This window comes from Pristiophorus japonicus, chromosome 14 (genome assembly GCF_044704955.1).
Source record: "Pristiophorus japonicus isolate sPriJap1 chromosome 14, sPriJap1.hap1, whole genome shotgun sequence".
Classification (NCBI taxonomy): Eukaryota; Metazoa; Chordata; class Chondrichthyes; family Pristiophoridae; genus Pristiophorus; species Pristiophorus japonicus.
The window spans coordinates 44386535-44405421 of record NC_091990.1 but is presented as its reverse complement, the minus strand read 5'-3'; positions in this window follow the sequence as shown (position 1 = coordinate 44405421).

The window sequence follows — 18887 nt, the reverse complement described above, 5'->3', positions numbered from 1 at the left end:
CGATGACACAGCCCTGCTTGACCCCGGTCCGGATGTGGATTGGGTGTGTGGTGGATCCGTTGGTAAGGATCACGGCCTGTATGTCGTCGTGGGGCAGGCGGAGGACGGTGATGAACATTTGGGGGCAGCCGAAACGGAGGAGGACGCTCCAAAGCCCCTCATAGTTGACGGTGTCAAAAGCCTTTGTAAAGTCAAAGAAGGCCATGTACAAGGGTTGATTCTGTTCGCTGAATTTTTCTTGCAGCTGTCGCGCTGTAAAAATCATGCCCGTTGTGCCCCGTAGGGGACGAAATCCGCACTCTGACTTCCGGAGGAGCTCCTTAGCCACAGGGAGAAGACGGTTGAGGAGGATTCTAGCGACGACTTTCCCAGTGGCTGATAACGGGGAGATTCCCCTGTAATTGCTGCAGTCGGACTTGTCCCCTTTTTTAAAGATGGTCATGATTACTGTATCTCCCAAATCTCCCGGCATGCTTTCCTCCTTCCAGATGAGAGAGATGAGGTCATGCATTTGCGCCAATGGCGCCTCTCCGCCATACTTTAGTGCCTCAGCAGAGATTCCATCTGCTCCGGTAGCCTTGTTGTTTTTAAGCTGAGGGATGGCTTTTTCTACCTCGTACAGGGCTGGGGTTCTGCTGAGATGGCGGCGGGTAGCATGCTGCGGGATGGAGTCGAGGACACTCGAGTCAAAGGCAGAGTCTCGGTTGAGGAGATATTCGAAGTGCCCTTCCAGCGGTTCCTGTCTGCCTCAGTGTCCTTGATGAGTGTCTCCCCGTTCTTGGCCAGCAGTGGGGTGGGGCCATAGGTGGCCTGCGGTGAAGAATCCTCGCACATCATGGCTGTCGGCCAGCTGCTGAATCTCCTGCGCTTTCTCCATCCACCACCTGTTCTTTAGGTCCCGGGTTTTTTGCTGAACATTGACCTTAAGCTGTATGTAATGCTGCTTTGTTGCTCCCGAATTGGGTTGATGTTTTCGGCTCAGAAAAGCCCTACACTTGTGATCTATTGGCTCTTGGATCTCCTGGTCATTCTCATCAAACCAGTCCTGGTGATTCCTGGTTGAGTGACGGAGCATCTCTTCGCAGGCACTGGTTATGGAGGCCTGGAGGGCAGACCAAGCGCTATGGGCATTCTGTGTCTCAGGGTCATCAAGGCACGCCAGATTAGCAGTGAGGCGCTGACTGTATAGGGCTCTCTTAGCTGGGTCGTGGCATTGACTTTTTTGTGACTTCTGTTGCCGTCGCTGCTTTGGGGCTATGTTGATGTTGATGATGGAACGTATTTGCCGGTGGTCTGTCCAGCAGTCATCAGCTCCTGTCATGGCACGGGTGATGCGCACATCCTTGCGATCCCTGGCTCGGATGATAATGTAGTCGAGCAGGTGCCTGTGCTTTGAGCGAGGGTGTTGCCACGATGCCTCCTTGTACTTGTCCGTCTGGCGGAACAAGGTGTTGGTGATAACAAGGTCGTGTTCTAGACATTTTGTCAGGAGCACGGTACCACTAGAATTGGTTTTCCCTACTCTCTCTCTGCGAATCACACCTCCCTAGAAGGTCTGTGTCCTCGCCGACCCTGGCGTTGAAGTCACTGAGGAGGATCAGTTTGTCATCCGTGGGGACGCGGGACAGGGATTTTTCGAGGCTGGAGTCAAGACCCTCTTTGATCTCATCTGTTGCATTGATTGTTAGGGTGTATGCACTGATGACTGTGGCGCATTGATTCCGGGATACGGTGAGTTGGAGAGTCATGAGACGTTCGTTAATCCCGCAGAGGGAGTTTCTGAGGCGATCGACCAGCTCGTTTTTGATGGCGAAACCGACTCCGTGGAGGCGGCGTTCTTCTTCTGGTTTCCCTTTCTAGAAGATGTAATCTCCACCTTGTTCCTGAGCTGGCCTTCCCCTGCCCGTCGGATCTCGCATAGGGCAGCGATGTCGACATCGAAGCGTCTAAGTTCCTGGGCAACTCTGGAGGGCGGCGTCCCAATCTGTCGCTGTTTGAGTTGTCCATGAGGGTCCTGACTTTCCATGTCCCAAACTTCATGTTAAAGGAGTGGAAGATGCCTTGCGTGAGTTCTTTTAACGTGGGGTGGCCGTTGCACACTGACCACTACACGGGCTTAGCTGAGCGAGGTCTTGGTCCAGTGACAAGGGGGTCCAAGACGACTGAAGACCAGGCACTGCTGTGTGAGCTTAGTTGCCTACGGCAAGATGCGAACCGTAAGCTCGGTGCTGAGTTGCGCCCTTCGGTGAGATGGTAGGTGATCCGCGGTTGTTAATTGGACCCATAATAAGGATACAAGAAGTTCCATTGGCCTCTGAACTTTTTTCGAATATGAGGCTCAGAACATGGGCAAATAATCTACGGCTACATCTATTATTACATTATTCTGTATGCCAAAATCATAGCTGCTAATCAGGAGAATCCCTGAGGAAATTCCCAGCATTGGTTTCGAGATGGTCGATCTTGCTTGACCAATCTACTCAAGATCCTTGAGCACTTATCTGAGGCAAACTTCTTGCAGGCATTTTTAACATTAATTAACCAATTTTATATGCAAATTCAGTGAGTTTGTGCTGTTGTTCTGTGTTTGTTCTGTTATAAATATTGGGGACAGTATTCCTCTATGGGCACATGACTGGTGCAGCACACCTGACCCTCTGGGCAAACCTCGGATTCAGTTTACAATTGGAGCAGAAGTGCACTGCGCCTGCCATTGCCAAGGGTCATGTGATATTTCATTAATTAACCATTTTTCTAGGCAAGTTTAGTGATTTTGACTTCAGTGGAAAAGAAAATCGTGTGACTGCCATTATTTGAGCAATTCGGCCAGTTGTGTGGTACTTGCTGCTTAGCAATCTGTGGAAAAGATTTGGATACATTACCACTCGATGACATCTGCAAAATGTCAAATGGATGTTTCCCCCCCGCCCTCCCGATTGTAGTGTTAGAATTCGAAAAAATGTTTTCTTCTGCTTATTTATTCCTCATTGGTAGTTACCAGGTGAATGAAGTTCATGTTTAGTCAGTTGAATACTTGATTCGCTAAAATTAAATTAAATTACTAATCACTGTTTCTTACTCTGCGGATGTGTCATTCACTCAGATGTGATGTCCTGAAATGCAATATGTTTGCGGTGTGACATGATGGATACAAATACAGATAGTTCCACTGCTCTGTGGTACAGCTCTGGAATGCAGTCTCCAATTATGTTCTTGATAATTTATTGAAATATAATACTTTCTTACCACCTGAAGGCTGTGAGTGTGTATGTGTACTTGGCAGGGAAAACATGGATCGTATAGGTTTCAAATAAACTGTGTAGGCTTGTGCTGGTGTGTCATCCAGTTTGTCAAGAAATCAGAATGTAATTTACTGGCTGATTGAGATATGTCACTTTATTCCTCTAATAGTATTTGTGACAGTATATATTGTTGGCACCCACATCATGCAAAGGCCTTTGTATTGTTCTGTGTACAGACAGCGTCAGTTTCTACATGTACGCTGATGACATCCAGCTCTACCTCACTACCACTTCCCTCGACCCCTCCACGGTCTCTAAATTGTCAGACTGCTTGTCCAACATCCAGTTTTGGATGAGCATAAATTTTCTCCAATTAAATATTAGGAAAACTATTTTCGGTCCTGTTATGTCTTTAGATGCTCTGATAATGACTCCACGAGGCAATGTGTTGTACTTGAACTGAGTGACCTTAGTCCATTATTTGATAACTCCAGAGTGAGGATCATACCTCGTGGACCTGCCTTTTATATTAGGTCTGGCACACCTGTACAGGTAACCTACCAGTCTCCCACTGCAGTGCCCTCTGGTGGCACACCTTGTAATAGTACAAGCAGTAACCATGTAGGATACATGACATCACTCTCCCCCAAGCCTTTAGTGCAAATCACCTCTGCATTGACTGTGCTCTGGGCTTAGCTCTATCTGGTTGACCCTTGGCGGGTCGTTTACATCTTGGGTGAGTGGGTGGTGTTTCGTTGGCAGTAGAGTGCTGGTGGTTTCTGTTTGTGTGTCCATGACCACCCCAATTCTCTTCCCCCACCCCCCACACACATTCAGATGGTGCCGTCGGCTCATTACATTCATATACATTCAAGTCCAAAAAAAACAGTACTGCATTCGTGGTACATGCTTGGAATATTCTAGAAGTCAGTGCTGGGGTCAGTGCCGGTGCATGAGGATAAATTAGTGCCAGGACTACTGGATGGTGTCCAGGTAGTCTGGTGGTGATGTGGTGCCCAGTGCTGACAGTGGGAACCCGGTTGGCTCAAGTTGCCTGCTCCTGGGGCTTTTGCCGTTGCTGCTAGCGTCGGACAGGTTCACAAACCTCTCTGTCCTCTCCTTGCCCCCTGGGTTGCTGCTGCTCCCTGAGGAGTAGTCGTCTTGCAGTGCACAGGGAACTGCTGACTCGCTTGCCTGGGCGTTATTTGGTTTGGGATCCTGGCTGGTCCCTGTCCCTTTTGGGAGAACTGTTGCGGGTGACCCTTCGTTCCCAGCTATGGCCTTGGTGGCGATAGGGTCTGGGGACTGCGCCTTAGCACAGTTTGCTCTTTCAGGCTCGTGGTGGTTGGAGCCATCGGGTGCCTGAGAGGTGGAGCTGATCAGGGGCAGGATATCGATACCGGTGCCGTTGCCTTCCTGAGATCGTTTGCTCTGCAGCTTTGTATGTCTTGGCTGCTTGTGGCCACACTCCATGGTGCATAACTCTGGTTCCAAGGATGCGGGCTACATCATTGGGTAGCTCACTGGACCTGTGTGCTCCTGATGGGTGTCTGCCCGCTGCATTGACTGAATTCAGTTGAAATCCTACATCGCACATCATTTTAATACTCATTGTAAATAACCTGTAGCTCCGATCGTGATCGCGCGACTTTGCTTTGCTTATTGCATGTACACAACTCTGATCATCAATTGCACATTTTACATCTAACTCACAGTTGCTCTTACATTGATTGAGAATGTGGAACTGTCCCTTTTAAATGTGGTGGGTTGCAGGCCTCCTTTAAGAGAGCCATGCTATCTTTACCCCAATCCTCTTCTCCGTTTGGTGCCACGTGTTGCTCCATCAGCGCTGCACCTCGTGGTCTAGCCGCCGCCATCTTTTTCTTCAGCGCATCATCTCGTGGTTTGGGCACCATCTTTCTTCCATCCACGATGTCGACTGCGGTGATCCTCGTCTCCCGGGGTTCTGCCACCGAAGCTGGGAAGTCGCCTTTGGATCCGATTTTTTTCCTCGAGTTTTGCCACTGGAGCCTGGAAGGTGCATTCGGGTCGTCTCAGCTCGATCATCTCCACGCTGTCGTGCTGGGCGGTCTGTGCCTCGGGTGCTGTGCTGGTCTGTTCTCTGGTGCCGGTTCCACCCTCCGGTGAGGGCTTGCTTTGCCTCTGAGCGCGGAGGACGTCGATCGCTGGAGATCTTCCCAAATCTAATGGGTCTTCTCCATCCACCTTCTTCCGAGTAGCGTTGGTTCATCACCTGCAACAATCCACAGAGGTAACTTGTGCGCTGTGCCATCATGGAGTACCTTTACATCCGCACTACCAACGACTGGGATAAGTTCATTGGTGTAGGTGCGCAGCTTTGCCTGAACCGGGACCAACTTGGGTCGTTCAGTTTGATTGTCCCATAGCCTCTCAAAGGCTTCTTAATTGACTGGATCGCCCCCGTGTCCACTTCCATGAAGACTGGAATGCCATTTATCGCGACTTCCACCCTCAACGGGGAACACTTGGTGGTGCAGATACACATACCATATACCTCATCGTGGGGCTGAGCTGCCTCTCTGACTATCGTTTCATAATCCACGCTGGATTCATGGCCATCTGCAGACTCTTCATCAACACAGTGAGTCATATTTCTCTTACACATTCACTGGAGGTGGCCCTTTGTGCTGCAGCCTTCACACAAATAGTCTTTAAAACGACACTGGTGAGCCCTGTGATTTCCTCCGCAACGCCAGCATAGATTTACTCGTTTAGCCCCCCTCAGCGGACTCTGAGTTAAGGGACTCGGGGGCCTGTTCTCTCTTCCCTGAGAGGGTTCACATTCTACAGTCCAGCCTCTAAAAGGCGCCACTCTGTGCACAGTACTTGCCAGGTTTGAGTCCTGAGGATGAGTCATCTGTCTAGAGCCGCAGGTCAAGGTCATGAATGCCTGGCTCACGGAGATGGCCTTCTGCAGTGTGACTGTGGTGTCCGCAGACAGTAGTTTATGGAGAAGGCCCTCATGGCCGATTCCAATCATAAAGATATCCCGGAGCGCTTCGGTGAGGTGGTCACCGAAATCACATGGTGCTGCCAGCCTCCTGAGGTCTGCAGCATATTTTGCGATTTCCTGGTCTTCGGGCCGTCGGTGGGTGTAAAACCGGTGTCTGGCTGTAAGGATGCTCTCTTTGGGCTTGAGTTGTTCTTGGATGAGCGTTACAAGCTCCTCGTGTGTTTTGGTCGTTGTCTTCACTGGTGCCAGTCCAGCAAGTCCCTAACGAGGCCATAGACAGTGGGCCCACAACTGGTTAGCAGGATAGCTCCGCACTTATCAGCCAGTGTGGCTGGATTGTCGCCTGCCAGGTCGTTTGCTGTGAAGAAATGGTCGAACCTCTCCACAAAGGCGTCTCAATCATCACCATCAGCAAACTGCTGCAATGTACCAAGGGTAGCCATTTTCGTGTGAATGTCCGTAATCTTGTCACCAGTTGTTATGTCTTTAGATGCTTGATAATGACTCCACGTGGCAATGTGTTGTACTTGAACTGTAGTGACCTTAGTCCTTTATTGATAACTCCAGAGTGAGGATCACACCTTGTGGCCTGCCTTTTTTTCTAGGCCTGGCACACCTGTATCGGTAACCTACCAATCTCCCACTGCGGTGCCCTCTGGTGGCACACCTTGTAATAGTACAAGTAGTAACCATATAGGATATATGATAGGTCCCCACCACTAACTCCGTTCTCTAGCCACTGACTCCATCCCTCTCCCCAACTTCTGTCTGAGGTTGAACCAGACTGTTCGCAACCTTGGTGTCATAGTTGACCCTGAACTGAGCTGTCGACCACATATCCGCAGCATAACTAAGACCGCCTATTTCCATCTCGATAACATCGCCCGTCTCCGCCCTTGCCTCAGCTCATCCGCTGCTAAAGCCCTTATCCATGCCTTTGTTACCTCTAGACTTGACTATTCCAAAATACTCCTGGCTGGCCTCCCACATTCTAGCCTATGTAAACTAGAGATGATCCAAACTCAGCTGCCTGTGCCTCTGACTCGCACCAAATCTCGCTCATCCATCACCCCTGTGCTCACTGACCTACGTCAGCTTCCGGTTAAGCAACGCCTCGATTTCAAAATTCTCATTCTTATTTTCAAATCCCTCCATGGTCTCATCCCTCCCTATCTCTGTAATCTCTTCCAGCCCCACAATCCCCCAAGATGTCTGTGTTCTGTTAATTCTGTCCTCTTGAGCTTCCCTGATTATAATCGCTCAACCATTGGTGGCCGTGCCTTCTGTTGCCTGGGCCCTAAGCTCTGGAACTCCCTGCCTAAACCTCGCCAGCACTCTATCTCTCTATCCTCCTTCAAGACGCTCATTAAAACCTATCTCTTTAGCCGAGCTTTTGGTCACCTGCATTAATTTCTACCTGCGCAGCTTGGTGTTAAATTTTTTATCTCATAATACTCCTGTGAAATGCCTTGGGATATTTCACTACGTTAAAGGTGCTATATAAATACCAGTTGTTGTTGTACATTAACATATCTGCAGCTGTTGATGAAATAATAGGCCCAAATTTGGCCCACCCGTTTTTTCGGTGCACTCATGTAAGATGCGCCGACTTCCTAAGCTCAAAACGGCGGCGGATGTCCCCGGATTTTGGCCGCTCTGTTGACTCTCCCGGGGCTTGGCGCGGTGTGGCGATTCCATTGGGGGGCACAGCTAGGGCCCTGCGCGTGAAAGAGTGCCGGCAGCTGTCCGCATGCGCATTAGAGCGTTCCTGCATGCGCAGTAGCTCCTGCCAATGATGATGATGCGTGCTGCAGTGTGGGAAACGATACATCCCGTCCCTATCCCGGGCCGCACAGTAATGAGAGAAGCCTGCCTTCTTCTAAAGCACTTGGTTCTTTTGTTGGCTGCCTACATTATATTCTACACACAACTTGAAGACTTGAGGACATTGCCATGCAAAGGTTCAGGTAGAATTGTCTATTTTGAAATCCATCTCAAAAGTTTGATGGGGTGGGGGTTGTGGGAGGAAGTTTTGATCCGGGGGAGGAAAATTTTGATCCCGGGGAGGAGTTTTAATCTGGGGGGGAGGTGATAACTGTATAGCCAGTAATTTTACTTACTCAAGCTTACTCAAGACTTTCCTTAACCCTGTTCATGAAAATACTTTCCTACATAAGAACATAAGAATTACCAGCAGGAGGTACTTTTATTTTTTATTTGGATATTTTGAAAAAATTATGTAAATATGTTTTGTCTCTTTACTTCTTTTATTTTTGTAGTTTAAGCTTCCATGAATGTTTCTGTTGTATAGTAAATTAACTTTGCGAAGTTTGTCATATGTCCTGTATAGCTGTTTGATCCTATTCACATTCTTTAGTCAAGTCATTAAGTACCTACCTGCGCTGATTTCTTAACTCTCCGCAAGGGTTTTCTGTGTGGTCACAAGTGGCCACATACGCTGGCCTAAGTTAGTTTGGAGCAACTATTAGCTGTCCAAAGTGGCTTAAATGGCCAAAATGGGCATAGGTGGCTGGTAACGCCCCCTTTTCAACAAAACAAAACTAAACTAAAAAAAATCCTCACTAGTTCACTTACACTGGCGCAAATTAAATGTGCAAAATGGGGATTTTTAAGATACTCCAGAAAAATCAAATTGCTCCAAAAAAAACAGAGCAACTCCTGGGCAATTTTGGGCCCAAAATAATTACCATTTGGTGTAGCATGCACAATGTCAAATGGGTGTATGTTTTTTTCCTGATTGTGGTGTAGGGATTCCTTTCTATGTTGCACTGCTAAAGACTTGCCAATTACATTGGTAGAAGATGAATATATATTAATTAACATCCTGTCGGCAGAGATGGTAGGCATGTCATATGGCAAATAATTAAGGTTGTACCTGGAGTAAAAGTAGTCAACGGAAACCAGGCACTTTTCACACCATGCATTTGGTACAAGATTTGAATAACTTTTTTACACATGGCGGTCACACATAGCATTTTAAAAAATATTACAATTAGCCTCTTACAGAAGGTAGGTACTGCAGGAAATTTAGGGCCAGAGTTTTCTCCTGGACTAGTTTTGATCGTCTAGATGGGCTGGAGAGGAATTTCACAGATTTTTTCCCCAAATTGGCGTGTTCTTTAAAAAAATCTGTTTTATTTTAAATCTGTTTTTTTTTTGCCCAGCCCAGGCGATCACATGGTTTCGGGTGGGGTGGAACGTATATGTTGTGATACTCAGGGTATCACACTTCTGTGGGACAGGCGATGGACCAGAGGCTCTTCACCTGCCTGTCATTATTCGTTCGTATGTTCATAAGTTCATAACCAGTAACTGGGTTAAATGTCTTTGTCACAATAGTTATAACATCAAATACAGTATCACATTGCATAATTAGCCTGGAATCCAGAAAATGAAATAAAAAGCAATAAGATTATTTTCCCTTCAAACAAGTATTCTGTTTTTTTTCCTGTTGGACTTTAATCAACAGTAGACTGAGATTTCTGTTGGTTCCTTGTGGCGAAAGTCAAAATTGCTGCTGTGCATTCAAATGATACATTGCCAAAGGCATTAAATTGTATTTTGGCTGTCTTGTGCTCTCATTCATTTCAATGGCAGAATCTATTTCAAATGCATTATAATAATCAGTCGGAACTTCTTTTAATCTGATTACCCTGTCGAAAACATTTGGATACAAAGCACTTCATGTCTGGATCAACATTCACAAGTAACTTGTTAATTGACGACACACGGGGCTGGATTTTCATCAAAAATCGCTGCCACCGGTTTGCCGCCCCAAAAACCGCTATGACTGCGCTAAGAATTCTCAGTGGAAAATTCATGAACAAATCTGCCCGGCGGGAAAAATCAGCGTTGCACGAGGATTAGCGGCGGAAACCGCGATCCTCATCAACTTCAGTCTGAGGCCGATTACCACTACGAGTTAGGCCTAGGGAGGGGAGAAAACACACAAAATGTTTTTCTATAAGACAAAAAATAAAAAAATCGCAAAACATTCACAAGACCCTTTTCTTGTGAATCGCTGCAAAATAATTTAACTTACCGTTTTTGGCAGGGTTTCATACCTACCGCCGTTTCAAGGGCTGCTCCTATTGGTTTCTTCTCGGCCTTTTCTTTTTCCCCTCTACGGGTCACCACTGTGCCCAAACTCGGGCGGAAGCGCTTTATCGAGTGTTGCACACTGCGGTCTGCTCCCCAGCGGTATTTCAAAACCGCCGGTGGAAGACTTCAGTGAATTTCCCGTCGCACCTTTTACCACCCAAAACGAGAAAATTCCGCCGAAAAATGGGGCGGAAGTCTGGTGAAATCCCAGCCCCATATGAGATTTGACATGGTGGTACATTTAGGTGAGGCTCCACATATGGACAGAACAGAGGGACATAGGGTGATGATGTGTTTGCTCACACATGGTTAATTCTTGATCTCGGAAGGTGAATCACCTATATATACTGTGTTTGAACACTCGCCAATAGTTATCTTGAGAGTGGCACTGGCAGCGGCTCAGGAAAGTCATTTATGCTGTCGGTAGACCAAAATAGGGTGTTCATCTATACATAAACCCTGTTTTTAATGCTCTTTCCTGTGAAACAATGGAAACTTAAATATTATTTCCTTTTTAATTCTGTCGATATACAGTTTTATTTTGATATTTTGACAGCTCAACATTTTCATTTACTGAAGCATTCCAATCACAGAAATGATTGGATAAAAATTGTGCAGCTCAGAAGCTAAACGCATTCAAAATGTTTGTCTCACTGCAAAAAAGGTTCACCTCAAGCAGATGGTTTCTCGACAATACATGAAAAGAAATCCATATGAAAAGAAAAATGGAAATGTTCGATATCTGAAATTAAAGAAAAAAAAACTTGAATTTATATAGCACCTTTTATGACCTCAGGATGTCCCAAAGCGCTTTACAAGTACTTTTGAAGTCACTGTTGTAATGTAGGAAATGCAACAGCCAATTTGTGCACAGCAAGGTCCCACCTAGTGATGTTGGTTGAGAGATAAACATTAGCCAGGACATTGGGAAAACTCCCATGTTATTTTTGGATCTTTATGGGATCTTTTAAGTCCACTTGAGAGGGCAAAGCTGGCCTCAGTTCAACGTCTCATCCAAAAGACAGCGTCTCCGACAATGCAGCACTCCCTCATTGCTGCATTGTCAGCCTAGATGTTGTGCTCAAGTTTCTGGATTGGGACTTGAACCCACAGCCTTCTGAATTGGAGACGACGGAGATCATTTTAAGCTAACTGGTTTTCACGAAACTGACGGGATCGAGAGTGACACTGGTTTTGTACCCTGCCCAATTTTGCCCTCCATTGAAGTCACTTGAGGGTAATGTTGGGCGGGGTATAAAACCGGCATTTCCCCCGATCTCATGGGTTTCCCGCCCTGCGGGTTAGCTTAAAATTATGCCTGAAAATGCAACCACTGAGCCAAGGGTGACAAATCGAACGGTGGAACAGACTCGAGAGGCCGAAATGGCCTACTCCTGTTCTCCTCGCTCTTATTGTTTTCACTGGAAATGCAGCAGGTTAATTGGCACCTGAAAAAAATTAATGCTTTGGGTGTAGCCTTTCATCAGAAGTGATTGTTACTGATGAAGTGTCACAATTGAAATGTTAGCCCTTTGTTCTCCGGATGGTAACTGACCTGCTGTGTGTATCCAATAGTTTCGCTTTTTTTTTAATGTATGATATATTTATTTATATTATGTAATGCCCCAGAGTTATTTAGAAAAAAAAACTTCAAAGCTCCAGCTATGCTGCATAGCAATGCTTTGAAGCTTAGACTGTCTTTTTTTAAAGAGCCACAGGGGAATTGAAACTAGTCAGATAAGAATTGAGAACAAGATGAGGGAGGGGAATGTTAGTTCGAGCAAGAGACAGCAATTGAGCCTGAACTTTTCAGCTTTGAAAACAAATGGATTTCTGAAACTTTAAAGCTGCAATAAACCTTGGCCAGATATTCCCATTTAAATTTACCACCTCCCGCTCCACCTGCGGAAATGTTGGCCCAACGCTCCTCAGCATAAAAGCAGGGTAGCTGGCATCTGCAAATTTTTTTTTAAAACTACCCGCCTCTTGGGTGTCTGAGACCCACCTGATGCCGTTTTCTGATGAGACAGCAAATGGGCAGCCAGCTCTCCTACCCGAAACAGCTGGAAGCCTACGTAAAAAGCAATTTGATGTCCGACTTTGATTATAAGGAAATTATACTGGAGAAACTAATGGGACTCAAAGCCAACAAATCCCCTGAACCTGATGGGCTACATCCTACGGCCCTAAAAGAAGTGGCTGCAGAGATAATGGTTGGTTCTGATATTCCAAAATTCCCCAGAATGGTCCCAGCAGATTGGAAGATAGCAAATATAACCCCGCTATTAAAGAAAGGAGGGAGAGAGTAAACGTTGAACTACAGGCCAGTTTGCCTGATATCAGTCGTCAGGAAAGTGCTGGAATCCATTATTAAGGAAGTGGTAATAGGGTACTTAGAAAATCATAATATGTTTAGGCAGAGTCAGCATGGTTTTATAAAAGGTAAATCATGTTTGACAAATTTATTACAGTTTTTTGAGCATGTAATTAGCGGGGTAGATAAAGGGGAACCAGTGGATGTCATTTATTTGGATTTCCAAAGGGCATTTGATAAGGTGCCACATGAACAATTGTTCAGCAAGATAAAGGCACATGGGGTTGGGAGTAATTAGCATGGATAAAGGATTGGTTAACAGACAGAAACCAGAGAGAGTAGGGATAAATGAGTCATTTTCAGATTGGCAGGCTGCAATTAGTAGGGTGTCACAAGGATCAGTGCTTGGGCCTCAGCTATTTACAATCTATATTAATTATTTTGATGAAGGGACTGAGTGCAGTGTCTCCAAGTTTGTTGACAATACAAAGCTAGGAAAAATAAGTGAGTGGGCAATAAGGTGGCAGATGGTGTATAATATGGGCAAATGTAAGGTTATTCACTTTAGTCGGAAGAATAGAAAAGCAGAGTCAAAATGGTTTTATGAAAGGGAAATCATGTTTGACAAATTTGCTCGAGTTCTTTGAGAATGTAACGAACAGGGTGGATAAGAGGGAACCAGTGGATGTGGTGTATTTGGATTTCCAGAAGACATTTGATAAGATGCCACATAAAAAGTTACTGCACAAGATAAAAGTTCATGGGGTTGGGGGTACTAGATTAGCATGGATAGAGGATTGGCTAACTAACAGAAAACAGAGAGTCGGGATAAATGGGTCATTTCCGGTTGGCAAACATTAACTAGTGGGGTGCTGCAGGGATCGGTGCTGGGGCCTCAACTATTTACAACCTATATTAATGACTTGGATGAAGGGACCGAGTGTAGTGTAGCCAAGTTTGCTGATGATACAAAGATAGGTGGGAAAGCAAATTGTGAGGAGGATACAAAAAATCTGCAAAGGGATATAGACAGGCTAAGTGAGTAGGCAAAAAATTTGGCAGATGGAATATAATGTAGGAAAATGTGAGGTTATTCACTTTGGCAGAAAAAATAGAAAAGCAAATTATAATTTAAATAGAGAAAAATTGAAAATTGGTGCAGTACAGAGGGACTTGGGGGTCCTTGTGCATGAAACACAAAAAGTTAGTATGCAGGTACAGCAAGTAATCAGGAAGACAAATGGAATATTGGCCTTTATTGCAAGAGGGATAGAGTATAAAAGCAGATAAGCCCTGCTACAACTGTACAGGATATTGGTGAGGCCACACCTAGAGTACTACAAACAGTTTTGGTCTCCGTATTTAAGGAAGGTTATACTTGCATTGGAGGCTGTTCAGAGAAGGTTCACTAGGTTGATTCCGGAGATGAGGAGATTGACATGAAGATAGGTTGAGTAGGTTGGGCCTACAATCATTGGAGTTCAGAAGAATGAGAGGTGATCTTATCAAAACATATAAGGTAATGAGGGGGCTCAACAAGGTGGATGCAGAGAGGATATTTCTACTCATAGGAGAAACTAGAACGAGGGGACATAGTCTCAGAATAAGGGGCCGCCCATTTAAAACTGAAGTGAGGAGGAATTTCTTCTCTGAGGGTTGTAAATCTCTGGAATTCTCTGCATCAGAGAGCTGTAGAGGATGGATCATTGAATATATTCAAGGCTGAGATAAATAGATTTTTGGACTCCAGAGCAACCAAGGGATATGGGGATAGAAGAGGAAAGTGGAGTTGAGGGAAGATTGGCTGTGATCTTATTGAATGGGAGAGCAGGCTTGAGGGACCATGTGGCCTATTCCTGATCCTAATTCTTATGCTCTTAGGGCCCTGTTTACAATTTTCAGGATCAACATGCTCGCCTTGAAATTGAGACTCAATCACAGTCTCCACCTCCAAGACAGTCTTTCCTGAATGGCACACTGTGGAAACCTTTACATACTAGTCTGTTCAGTCTTTAAAATCCAAACATCATGACTTATCTCATCTCTTATTTCTCCTCTATTCAATCTCTGTGGTGTCCTGGCCAAAGGCTTTAGCTGCTCACCTTGGTTTCTCGACTTGTTGTTCAGGCAATCAGCGGCTACCTTTTTGGAGCATCATTCACTACTGTTAGTTGCATTGAAAATCATGAAATAGATATTCTTAACTGAAGACTGCCAATGCTTTGAGTGGATGCCAGTCATAACTGTGTAATATGCTGAGATGTCCCTGCAGCAATGATCTTCAAAGCTGCTCTGTTATTTATTTTATGCCTCTTGGGAGGGGTTAGTGTCTCATGGAAGCTGCGATCTTTGTTCTTGGATTGCTGACAGCATATTGTACATTAACACATGGGATTACACACACGGTTTCTGCCAATGTAACATGCAACAAAAGTGGTTCTAATGGAAATAATGTCAATACATGATTGGCATTAAACACTTTGCTGGAATTTTATGGTAAAGGAATGGGAAAAGTCGAAGGAGATGTTCAAAATAATTGCAGGGTGAAATCAACAAAGCGCTGAGAACATCAAATTAGGGTAAGTGGTTTGATAGTAAATGATGCAACATTCCTGCAGCATGTCATTCCCTATTACTCTCAAAATTTTAAACAAAAAGCTATTACATCTATGCTTCCCAAGATGGCGAATTCTCCGCCTTAGTTATGCTGTCAGATGAGATCATAGAAATTTACAGCACGGCCAATCAAGAGCTACCCAGCCTAATCCCACCTTCCAGCTCTTGATCCATAGCCCTGTAGGTTACGGTACTTTAAGTGCGCATCCAAATATCTTTTAAATGTGGTGAGGATTCCTGCCTCTGCCACCCTTTCAACCAGTGAGTTCCAGACCCACACCACCCTCTGGGTGAAGAAATTTCTTCCCATATCTCCTTTATACCTCCCCCCAATTACTTTAAATATATGCCTCCTGGTTGTTGACCCCTCTGCCAAGGGAAACAGGTCCTTCCTATCCACTCTATCCAGGCCCCTCATAATTTTCTACACCTCAATCAGTTCTCCCTTTAGCCTCCTCTGTTCCAAAGAAAACAGACCCAGCATCTGCAATTTTCATAGCCAAAATTCTCCAGTCCAGGCAACATTCTTGTAAATCTCCTCTGCACTCTTTCCAGTGCAATCACATCTTTCCTGTAATGTGGTGACTGGAACACCACACAATACTCCAGATGCTGAGTCGAGACCAGTCCACCTCTCCCAGGGTGAGCAGGCACATCACAGGGAGAGTTGTGACCTGTCCTATTTTTGTGTAGCTCTTAATGCTGACCTTAAGAAAGATATTGGCCGACTTATTGTAGTGATTTGCTTGCCTGCTCTCATTGTTCAGAGAATGGTTTATGCTGCAACAAGACCTCAAAAGAGGAGTCTAGTATTTTTTAAAGTAATAATTAGGAGAGACAGAGGAATAATTAATTGCAGTTTTAGTTTAATTAAATATTGTCCCTGAATTTGTGGTTGGGATAATGGTGAACTGGCGGCATTCGCCGTCATTCCACCTTTGAAACTGACCGCAGATGTGGGATTTGGCGCCTGCGGATATCATGAAGTTGCGGTCTGTCACGGACAGCGTCGACACAGGCTATGCTATGCCCACACTTCCCCCGCCACTCCCCAAACAGAACCGTAAATCGATGTAATCAGCCACATCTGGGAAACTGACAAACACTTTGGCTCTTGCGCAGCTATTTACAATCGATATTAACGACTTGGAAGAAGGGACTGAGTGTAATGTAGCCAAGTTTGCTGACGACACAAAGATGGGAGAAAAAGCAATGTGTGAGGAGGACACAAAAAATCTGCAATAGGACATAGACAGGCTAAGTGAGTGGGCAAAAATTTGGCAGATGGAGTATAATGTTGGAAAGTGCGAGGTCATGCACTTTGGCAGAAAAAATCAAAGAGCAAGTTATTATTTAAATGGAGAACGATTGCAAAGTGCTGCAGTACAGCGGGACCTGGGGGTAGTTGTGCATGAAACACAAAAGGATAGTATGCAGGTACAGCAAGTGATTGGAATCTTGGCCTTCATTGCAAAGGGGATGGAGTATAAAAGTGGAGAAGTCTTGCTACAGCTATACAGGGTATTGGTGAGGCCACACCTGGAATTCTGCGTGCAGTTTTGGTTTCCATATTTACGAAAGGATATACTTGCTTTGGAGACAGTTCAGAGAAGGTTCACTAGGTTGATTCCGGAGATGAGGGGGTTGACTTATCAGGAAAGGTTGAGTAGGTTGGGCCTCTACTCATTGGAATTCAGAAGAATGAGAGGGGATCTTATCGAAATGTATAAGATTATGAGGGGGCTTGACAAAGTGGATGCCACTGATGGGGGAGACTTGAACTAGAGGGCATGATCTTAGAATAAGGGGCCGCCCATTTAAAACAGAGATGAGGAGAAATTTCTTCTCTGAGGGTTGTAAATCTGTGGAAGTCTATGCCTCAGAGAGCTGTAGAAGCTGGGTCATTGAATAAATTTAAGACAGAAATAGACAGTTTCTTAAACGCTAAAGGGATAAGGGGTTATGGGGAGTGGGCAGGAAGGTGGCGCTGAGTCCATGATCAGATCAGCCATGATCTTATTGAATAGTGGAGCAGGCTCGAGGGGCCGTATGGCCTACTCCTGTTGCTATTTCTTATGTTCTTCTGTTTGAGTGAAAAATCTGGAAAAAAAAACACTTTTTAAAACGGGACCAATTTTGGGTGCAATTTGCATCCGTTTCACCGATTGCGCCCGAAGTAGAAGCTCTACCGCATAATGTCTGAAGTCTCGGCAAGCACCTTTATCATTTAGATGTTTATTTGTAGTGCAAGAAATATGATGATATAAATAGTGTTAATCAGAATTCTGAATCAGTGTTGCTGGGTGTCGCATTATGTAATGAGGTAACTTTTTCTGTCTTGAGTGCTCCAAGACCACACAGCTGTGCAACAGAAGACCTTAAGATAAAAAATTTCACTGAATGGGAAATCTATAATTTACCTTTTGGATATCCAGGATTTTACTGAAAAGACGCACACTATTATTAATGCACAAATCGGCCAGCAACTTGTAGCGAGAAAGAGATATCCCGAGAATTGTGAATTGCCACAAGTGCATCTCTTGTTTAACACACCCGTGATTTTCATGAAGTTGCTGCATTTGCTCGTTAATTGCCCATTAAACTCGCCACAGAAAGTTAAGTCTAGCAATTAACAGGGTAAGTGCCCTTTTAATGATGCAATAATTGTTAATCACTGCCAATTAATCTCTCTTGTCCAGACAGTTGAACACTTATAAGTGTGAAGTCGCATTCCTTCAGGTTGTAAATTATTTTAGGAGATTTTAAAAATGTCAAATTTGAAATGTTTTCTTTTTTTTAACTTTTTCTTACTTTTTCTTTCTGTCTCTTTTTTTCTAAACAATCCAATCTTTCATTCCCTCTTTATTTCTCTTTCTGTACCTGATTTGACATTCAATTCACCTTCCTTCTCAGTTCTTCGTCTGTTTATTTCTCAATCTTTAAATCTCATTGGTTAAGGAGATACATTGTTAATACTGTTATTCACCAAGGTCGGAGATGCCCTGTTGCCCTCGCTGTGCTGTTATCAGCTTGCAGTTCCAGCAACTTTGTGGGCAAAATATTTTAAAGCCCAAAACGTGTATGAACAAATCTAACTAAACAACAACAACAACTTGTAATCATATCGTGCCTTTAAAGTAGTAAAATGTCTAAAGGCGCTTCATAGGAATGTTACAAGACAAAACATTTTGAAACTGAGCCAAAGGAGGAGAAATTAGGGCAGATGACCAAAATCTTGGTCAAATAGGTAGGTTTCAATGCGTGTCTTAAAGGAGGTAGAAAAGCAGACAGGTTTAGGCCACACTCCAGCAAACCAATTTTGGGCTCAATTTCCCCCAGTGATTTGCACCATTTTTTTGGCCTAAATTTAAAACTCCAAGTTTCTCCAAAGATTGTGTGCCAGCATAACACAGTTAGTTATGATTTTTTGTTTTATTGGGTCGTAATCTGATGTCTGCGCCAGTTTTTCACATTTAAGCAAGTTTGGCCAACTTACACATCTCCGAGGACGGTGTATGTGCCCACTCCCAAAAAACCTTCTGGGCACTTAAGAAAAACCAGCGCACATCAAAAAATCAGTGTAGAAAGACGCCATTGT